The 10,155-nt window shown below is 42.4% G+C and overlaps 1 pseudogene; it reads right to left on the minus strand.

Annotated features, from left to right (window-relative positions):
- Positions 1-936: 936 nt before the first annotated feature.
- Positions 937-989, minus strand: LOC147746900 (U7 small nuclear RNA; annotated as a pseudogene).
- Between the last annotated feature and the right edge of the window lie 9,166 nt (positions 990-10,155).

Here is a 10,155-nt window from a genome sequence, read left to right on the forward strand (position 1 = left end):
CGTGTGCTGATGACGGCTGGGGTTCGTCATTGCCCGCCCGTGTTCGGCCTGCGGCCGCACACGGGAAAAAAAGTGGCCGCATCGAAGGGGTTAAAGGAAGCAGGGAGGACATCCGGAGCTGGAATGTACAGAACCTGGGAAGAACAAACAATGAAATAATTGGCACAACGCGCAGAATGTAAAAACAACAGTTGATGGACAGAATGCAGAACAATGTCATACATTCACCCCAATACAAAGATCTGGGCCTAAATCCATAATTATTTTGGCACTCCACACCGCCTCAGCCTTCACCCTTCACCCTGTGCCTTCTGGGAACATTCCAGGCCAAACTATCAAGCCATGTCTTTCTTAGACCTGACTCAAGCATCCTAGGACCGCTTTCGGGCTATCAGCCATCTTCAACCAGGATAGCTTGATTCCAATGGTGTGGAGAGCATGGGACTCACGTCTGAGCATACCCATCATACCCATCGCACTCGGGGTGACAAATGCAAAAACAAAAGTTGACGGACAGAATGCAGAACAATGTCATACACTCACCCCAGTACAAAGATCTGGCCCTAAATCCATCGTTTTTTTGCACTCCTCACAACCCCAGTTCAGACATGGCGATATGCAAATCATCTTTGACCCTGTGCTTCATGGGAACAGTCCAGCCCGTAGGTCGGAAAGTACCACACGCCCCCATCATTTGTCATGCCCCCCCAGCACAAGCCCACAGCACAACGCAGACACTCCCCCAAGGGACTACTTTGCTGGCACAGGTCTTTTACTTTTTAAATGTATATGGTGGGCGTCTGCATAGCCTATGTCCTTCTGGTGCAACTGCCCTTTCCAACGCTGTATTGGGTGTTGTGATTGGTGCTGTGGTTCCTGAGATTACCCGCCTCAAAGGTTTGGGCTTTCTCTTTATTATATTAGTATGGATGATGTGGCGGCTTCTCTTTATAAGAAACCTTCTATACAAATAATAAAGAGCTATTCTAAACAAGGTAAGTGCAATTTCACATGGTAGCGCTAAAAAATACCTACTTTTAATAGGTCCCCTTTAATATATTAATTGTTGATTGAAATGGAAAGGAGTAAAAGATCTGAGGGTACTAAAATATGTTATTATTGACAATTTAACAAAGAAAAACAAAGAAAAGAAGTCCATACCATTGCACAGAAAATATGCAAATATTAGTACCTCGGCCACGCCCTGCTTGAGATCCGACAAACGAAAACACCTCACTGGTTTAGAATGGCTCGCCATTGGTTTGGACGTCACTGGAATGAGAGGCGTGGCGTCCATGCTGGATCGGGTTGAAAGACTTAAAACCGGGAAGATATTTTGCTAGCAAGTGGCCATGGCAGATTGGGGTAAAATGTCGGCCTTGACAGAATGACGATAAAGTTGTCTCGCGCACATGTCTGAGGAGCTCTTTTTCCGCCGAACAACTAACTGCTCTCATCAGTCTGTCCAACTTTATTATGTTTCTACCAGGAGGGTTCAGGACAAATATCTAAAAGAACAGATGTCATTTCTCTGTATTCTAATGAGGGTTTACTTTATGCCTCTATATTTTGCACCAGGTCCTGATGAGACCCACTGATTCACTCTTAAATCGGTAAAAACATTGGGGCATATTACCAGGCAAATGCTATAGCACTTAAAATATTACACATCAAGCTGCAATTCACCTCATGTCCCTAGATGTCCCTGATGATGCAAATGCAATAGCATTTAAAATATTATACATCAAGCTGCAGTTCACCTCGTCGTCCCAAGACGTCCCTGATGAGTAAAATTCAAAAACATTGAAACCCTTTCATGAATGCTATAAATTGTGCTAAGCTTATCCCATAATGCTTTGCAGGGCCTTTCAGTTGTATTTTTGCCCATAACTGTGCTTGGGGTGGTTCTAAGAGAATGGGACCTCCACTGAATTACTATTTAAAGGGAGCAGGAATGTATAGAACCTGGGAAGAAAAAACAACACTTGTGACGGAATGCCCCCAGCGATTGTCACGCCCCCAGCACACACCCACAGCACAATGCTGACACGCCCACAAGGGACTACTTTGCTGGCACGGTTCTTTTACATTTTAAATGTATGTGGTGGGCGTCTGCATAGCCTATGTCCTTCTGCTGCAACTGCCCTTTCCAACGCTGTATTGGGTGTTGTGATTGGTGCTGTGGTTCCCGAGCTTACCTGGCCAAAAGGTGCAAGTTCTCTCTTTATAATAGTAGTATAGATTATTAAATTAAACTGAACGAATAAAGACTCATTTGCATCACTGTTTAAGAATCTTGAAACCCATCGCATGTAAGTAAGGACTCTCGCTTTAATTTAACACAGAGCTACAGAATAATTTATTCGATCTACTTTTCAGCACGTATTAATGGATCTTCGCTTTTAATGAAGATCCTCTAAAAATTAATTCATAGGATCTGTCCTCACTGCTACACAAAGCGCAAGTGATTTCAGATATAGGAATGGTTAAGGGCAGAAGACAAAGGAAATGTTGCAGGACACAAAGTCCAACTAATCTAAGTCTCTTTGAGTGTTAGGACAGGTACTTTTAAATGTTATATTCCTTAAAAATGTATTAAAAAAAATATTCACGAGCTTAACGTTGTGCTGTACATTCTCATTGAATAATAAAATAGTGCTTCTGATTTTAAAAACAGACGTTCGTATGCAAATATCTGCAGAGGAATATGGGTATTTAGTTATTCCACTGAGACTTATTGGTATTCAGAGGCCTTTGCTTACACGCCTTTCTTGTTGTAAATAGGCTATTTCCACTTGCGTCCTGGAGGACTGAGTAAGCCTGTTCTTTTACCACCAGGCGGTGCCCCTTCTCTTTGGGTTTTTCCCTTTAGTGGGTCTGGGTAACATAGTTTTACAGGTTTTTAAAACCTTATGCCCACCGCCCCTTCCTGATTGTACTTTTAAGGTCATGATTAGCTGGGTGACCACCGTCGTTTGCCAGGTTGCAATGGTTTGTTCATTAAGGTTACCATTTCCTTCCTGGCAAAATTCCACAGACAGTAGATGGGCTGAATGTAAATATTTTAGCCCAGGGAGACTTCCAAGCAATTTAAGTATGTTGCCTCTGTTTAGGATGTCATGTCATCCCTGGGACACATACTCTGGTGTTAGTAGTATTTGTTGTGGTTGTTCTTCTGACCACTCAGTGGTGCTGCTATTGCAGACTTCATGATCAATTCCCGGCGATGTAGATATTTCTATCCTTCGACTGTCAACTTTGAACGTATTGCTCTTTTCAACGTCTTGTACTGTGGTGTTTAGCGGTGGACTGGTGCTCTGGTTGTTCTCTTTCCCTTTTGCAGCGAGGTCCTTTCTTTGGGGTCCCAATTCAGTTTCAAAGGTTGCTGCCCATGGCCAGTTCCCATGTATACTTTCCAAGGGGGCTGCTTTCACCAAATGTAAAGTTTCCATATTGTAGGATAGTCCTTATTGCGGGACTGGGAGATGAGCTTTTGGCAGGCTGGATAGTGGTGGTCATGCAGTCCTTTCCTCGTGGGGTTGTTTTGTTACTGCAAAATTATTAGACCCTTGCTTATTTCCATTTTTGCCTTTTTGTTCCATGACCTTCCCAACAGGCTCCTATCTGTGTTCCCGGGTTCCTTACTCTGTTGCAAGTTAGAGCCTTCATTCCCATTAGTCTTTCCTTTTGTCCCTTCCTTCCGCTTCGGGGGCTTAATGCTGTTTTTGAATAGTTGTGATGTCAATCTACCCACTTGCCCCTCCTTTTTCCTTTGTTACATTGTCCCTTCGTAAGGTTCTCTTCTTTTTTTGATTTTCCATGTTGCCTTTTCTTGAGCTTAGTTCACTCCCTGTTTGAATGCTGCTCTCTGGGCTTGTTGTTAGCTTTTTCTGTACTAGGGATTCAGTACACTCCCCGATATTTGCTACTTTTTTGCGCTTTGACCAGGCTCTGCTATACTACTGGCATTGTTATCTCTTCATTTATTAGGCTCTTGTTCCTCCCTGCTGCCATTGCTGGGGACCACTCCTTTTTTGCCTCAATTGAAGTGTCCGTTGTGTCATCTGAAGCCCTTGTGGCATTTAGCGTATTGTCTGTTTCTCTAGTTACGCCAAATATTGGAAACATTTTAGTACCTTGCTCCATGTTGTCTACTAGTTGTTTGTCTCTTGCTTTCCTTTCACATTTTTTTTGTCTTCTTGTTAGTTTATTTGGTTTAGTTGAAATGCACGGTTTTAGAACAGGAGCACTCTTATTTCAGCTGGTTTTTATTTTGCTTTGTCATCTTCTTTCTTTTCCTCCTGTTTAAAGGGGTCTGATTGTGTTTTACTTTCAGCTTCTTTAAGCTTTGTGCTTGACGTATGTTTCTGTCTGAGGGCTATTATTTGTTCTAGGAGGGTTGGAAGGAGGCTAAGCTTGTCGATGATTGGGCCGCAGGTGCACATACTTCGCTCTAGCTTGTATTTTGATTGTGCTGCTATTATTAGCTTGTTAAGTTTATCCAGTTTGGTGTCTAACCCTGCTATGGGTAGCGCTATGATGTTCGTTAGCTCTATTTGGATGTCAAGCTCACACGATTGCAAATTAAGTGCCTTTGATGGATGATTGAAGGGTATCTATCACAGACATAAGGATCTCCGGGTGGGTTATTATGTCTTGCTGGGATGTTTTCTTTGAGCCCATATGTTGTTCTGAACTTGACACAGGATTGCTGATTGTTGTTTGATTGGTATTCTGGATAGGTATCATCGCTGTTTTATTTCTTTCTAGGTTTTTTCCCAAGTAAGGTAATTCCCCTTGATTTTGCATTGGGGCGTTATTGTCCTCGGGTCCCTCTATTTTGGTTGAGTCTTGTGATGACTCCTCATTACTTCAACCATGAATTTTCTAGATCTTCCAGGTCGTTTACTTCATCTAAGCTAGTCCTGCTAATCTGAGCTTCCGTTCTGAGGGCCTGAAGTATGCTCACGTTTGTGAAGTCAATCAATCAATAATAGATGACCAGTAATCTTCAGTCTTTCCGCAGGTTTAATGAAGTAAATGGGATACACAGGAATAAATGTGCAGAGGGCTCAGGATGGTCACTCCAACTGACTACGGAGCAGTTCCAATCCTTGGCCCAAACATTCTATTATAAGTAATGCATGGAATACAAGAAAAGCACAAAGCAACATTCTAACATTAGTCCATACTAATTTAATAAAGAGGGAGCCCAAACCTTTGAGGCGGGTAATCTCAGGAACCACAGCACCAATCACAACACCCAATACAGCGTTGGAAAGGGCAGTTGCAGCAGAAGGACATAGGCTACGCAGTCGCCCACCATATACATTTAAAAGGTAAAATAATCATGCCAGCAAAGTAGTCCCTTGTGGGCGTGTCTGCATTGTGCTGTGGGCGTGTGCTGGGGGGGCATGACAAACGCTAGGGGCGTGTGGTACGTTCCGCCCTTCAGGCTGGACTTTTCCCATGAGGCACAGGGTCAAGGCTGATTTGCATATGGCCATGTCTGAACTGGGGTGGTGTGGAGTGGAAAAAAACAAAGGATTTAGGCCCAGATCTCTGTACTGGGGTGAATGTATGACATTGTTCTGCATTCTGTCCATCAAATGTTGTTTTTGCATTTGTCACCCTGAGTGGGATGGATATGCTCAGACGTGAGTCCCATGCTCTCCACACCACTGAAGTCATGCTATTCTGGCTGAAGACAGCTGATAGCCAGAAACAGGTTTTAGAATGGTTCATTCTGGTTCAGGAAGGACTTGGCTTGGCAGTTTGGGCTGGATTGTTCCCATGAAGCACAGGGTCAAGGCTGATTAGCATGTGGCCAAGTCTGAATTAGGGTTGTGTGGAGTGCAAAAAAATGATTGATTTAAGGAGTGCAAAAAAACGATGGATTTAGGAATAGTTCTCTGTACCTGGGTGAATGTATGACATTGTTCTGCATTCTGTCCATCAACTGTTGTTTTTACGTTCTGCCCTTCATGCCATGTCTCATATCGTGTGCTGGTGATCTGGGCGTGTGTGGGGCCCGGGATTACGGGGAAAAAAAGCAAGCGTTGTGTGAAATATTTCATTGTTTTTTCTTCCCAGGTTCTGCACATTCCAGCTCCGGGTGTCCACCCTGCTCCCTTTAAATACCCCTGCACCCCATAATCATAACCCACCCTTACTCCTTAAAATACCCCAACACCCTTAAACACTAACCCATCTTAACCCTATAAATATAGCCTGTACCCCAAAAAACAAACCTATCCCTAAACCCAAAAAATACCCCTGCACCCCAAAACCCAAACCTTGCCCTGAACCCTATAAATACCCCTGTACCTCAAAACCCAAACCTACCCCTGACCCCTAAAAATATCCCTGTACCCCAAACCTAGCCCTGAACCATAAATATAACCCGGTACACCAAAACACAAACATACCCCTGAACACTAAACTACCCAAGTACCCCAAAACAAGCCCTAAACACTAAAAATTCCCCTGTACCTCTAAACTCAAACATATCCCTGAACCTTTACACTACTCCAAAACCAAAATTAACCCCTGAACCCTTAACATACCCCTATTCTAACTCTGAGCTTAAAACATCACTATCAATAGCATCTAAATGCAATACTCTCAGATGCTTTGAATAAATAATTTAACATGCTTAACAGCATATAAACAATTCACAACAAAAACACTAGGTAATGAGAGAGCTGATGATTTTTGGGTCCCCCCTAACTTAGGGGGAGCACCAAGCAGATGGCTTGAACACAAAGAGCATAAACAAAAAGCACATTTTGTTGAACTTGAGTGGTGATCCCATCATTTTAGGACCACCCCAAGCACAGTTATTGGCAACAAACAATCCCAACCAAAGGCCCTGCAAAGCATTATGGGACAGGATTAGCAGTGGCAGTGAATATTATACAACCTGATTCATCATTCTCCCGTTTTGCGAGCCCCTAATAGCGATTCACAGCTAATCGCTATTAAGGACTCGCAAAACGGGATTCATGTAGAAATTGCATAAAGAAATGCGATTCCTACATATTCCTTTTTTGCGATTAGGAAATTGCTAATCGCAAATCAGGAATAACTCCCCATGCATTCCTAGGGGCCAAAAGGCCCATAGGAATGAATGGGGAGCATTCCTTATTTGCGATTAGCAATTTGCTAATCGCAAATAAGATAGCAATTTGAAGGGTGCCAGGGGTGTCCAAAGGACACCCTGTAGCACCCCTCAAATGAAATTTTACACAGGTGTTGCACACACACATGTCCAAAGGACATGTGTGTGTGTAACATGCAACTCAGAAAAATGCATTTAAATGCATTTTTCTGAGTTTTCGCAATTTACCACGAGGTCTGACCTTGCGGTAAATTGCGGCCAGAAATTGCGAATTCGCAAACAAAAATTGGATGATGAATTGCATTTAAGGAATCTCAAATAGAGATTCCTTAAATGTAATTCCTCGCAAATTTGCGAGATCACAATTAGCGATTTTTGCATTTGGGATGCTGAATCCCAAATGCAAAAATCGCACTCGCAAAGGGCCAGATTCTCAGAATCTGGCCCTTTGCGAGCCGATTTCGGCTTCATAAATTAGGTTGATAGTATCCAATATCAAAATAATTCTACAAAGAGCTGCATTTCCACTGGTCGTCCCTAGATGTCCCTCACAAGTCAAATGCAAAGCATTGAAATTATTCTTACATCAAGCTGCAGTTCCACTGGTCGTCCCTAGATGTCCCTCTCGAGTCAAATGCAAAACCATTGAACCCTTTCATCAAGCATTTGGATTTGACTCGTGAGGGACATCTAGGGACGACCAGTGGAACTGCAGCTCTTTGTAGAATACTTTTGATATTGTATACTATATAAAATTCACTGCCCACAGCTAATTTCATCCCATAATGCTTTGCAAGGCCTTTGGTTGGGAATGTTTTTGCCAATAACTGTGTTTGGGTTTGTCCTAAGAGGATGGGACACCAAACATATCCCTGAACCTTTACACTACTCCAAAACCAAAATTAACCCCTGAACCCTTAACATACCCCTATTCTAACTCTGAGCTTAAAACATCACTATCAATAGCATCTAAATGCAATACTCTCAGATGCTTTGAATAAATAATTTAACATGCTTAACAGCATATAAACAATTCACAATGAAAACATTAGGTAATGAGAGAGCTGATGATTTTTGGGTCCCCCCTAACTTAGGGGGAGCACCAAGCAGATGGCTTGAACACAAAGAGCATAAACAAAAAGCACATTTTGTTGAACTTGAGTGGTGATCCCATCATTTTAGGACCACCCCAAGCACAGTTATTGGCAACAAACAATCCCAACCAAAGGCCCTGCAAAGCATTATGGGACAGGATTAGCAGTGGCAGTGAATATTATACAGCCTGATTCATCATTCTCCCGTTTTGCGAGCCCCTAATAGCGATTCATAGCTAATCGCTATTAAGGACTCGCAAAACGGGATTCATGTAGAAATTGCATAAAGAAATGCGATTCCTACATATTCCTTTTTTGCGATTAGGAAATTGCTAATCGCAAATAAGGAATAACTCCCCATGCATTTGGCCCATAGGAATGAATGGGGAGCATTCCTTATTTGCGATTAGCAATTTGCTAATCGCAAATAAGATAGCAATTTGAAGGGTGCCAGGGGTGTCCAAAGGACACCCTGTAGCACCCCTCAAATGAAATTTTACACAGGTGTTGCACACACACATGTCCAAAGGACATGTGTGTGTGTAACATGCAACTCAGAAAAATGCATTTAAATGCATTTTTCTGAGTTTTCGCAATTTACCACGAGGTCTGACCTTGCGGTAAATTGCGGCCAGAAATTGAGAATTCGCAAACAAAAATTGGATGATGAATTGCATTTAAGGAATCTCAAATAGAGATTCCTTAAATGTAATTCCTCGCAAATTTGCGAGATCACAATTAGCGATTTTTGCATTTGGGATGCTGAATCCCAAATGCAAAAATCGCACTCGCAAAGGGCCAGATTCTCACAATCTGGCCCTTTGCGAGCCGATTTCGGCTTCATAAATTAGGTTGATAGTATCCAATATCAAAATAATTCTACAAAGAGCTGCATTTCCACTGGTCGTCCCTAGATGTCCCTCACAAGTCAAATGCAAAGCATTGAAATTATTCTTACATCAAGCTGCAGTTCCACTGGTCGTCCCTAGATGTCCCTCTCGAGTCAAATGCAAAACCATTGAACCCTTTCATCAAGCATTTGGATTTGACTCGTGAGGGACATCTAGGGACGACCAGTGGAACTGCAGCTCTTTGTAGATTACTTTTGATATTGTATACTATGTAATATTCACTGCCCACAGCTAATTTCATCCCATAATGCTTTGCAAGGCCTTTGGTTGGGAATGTTTTTGCCAATAACTGTGTTTGGGTTTGTCCTAAGAGGATGGGACCCCAAACATATCCCTGAACCTTTACACTACTCCAAAACCAAAATTAACCCCTGAACCCTTATCATACCCCTATTCTAACTCTGAGCTTAAAACATCACTATCAATAGCATCTAAAAGCAATACTCTCAGATGCTTTGAATGAATAATTTAACATGCTTAACAGCATATAAACAATTCACAACAAAAACATTAGGTAATGAGAGAGCTGATGATTTTTGGGTCCCCCCTAACTTAGGGGGAGTACCAAGCAGATGGCTTGAACACAAAGAGCATAAACAAAAAGCACATTTTGTTGAACTTGAGTGGTGATCCCATCATTTTAGGACCACCCCAAGCACAGTTATTGGCAACAAACAATCCCAACCAAAGGCCCTGCAAAGCATTATGGGACTGGATTAGCAGTGGCAGTGAATATTATACAGCCTGATTCATCATTCTCCCGTTTTGCGAGCCCCTAATAGCGATTCATAGCTAATCGCTATTAAGGACTCGCAAAACGGGATTCATGTAGAAATTGCATAAAGAAATGCGATTCCTACATATTCCTTTTTTGCGATTAGGAAATTGCTAATCACAAATAAGGAATAACTCCCCATGCATTCCTATGGGCCAAAAGGCCCATAGGAATGAATGGGGAGCATTCCTTATTTGCGATTAGCAATTTGCTAATCGCAAATAAGATAGCAATTTGAAGGGTGCCAGGGGTGTC

Source organism: Lissotriton vulgaris, chromosome 1_1 (genome assembly GCF_964263255.1).
Source record: "Lissotriton vulgaris chromosome 1_1, aLisVul1.2, whole genome shotgun sequence".
NCBI classification, from domain to species: domain Eukaryota; kingdom Metazoa; phylum Chordata; class Amphibia; order Caudata; family Salamandridae; genus Lissotriton; species Lissotriton vulgaris.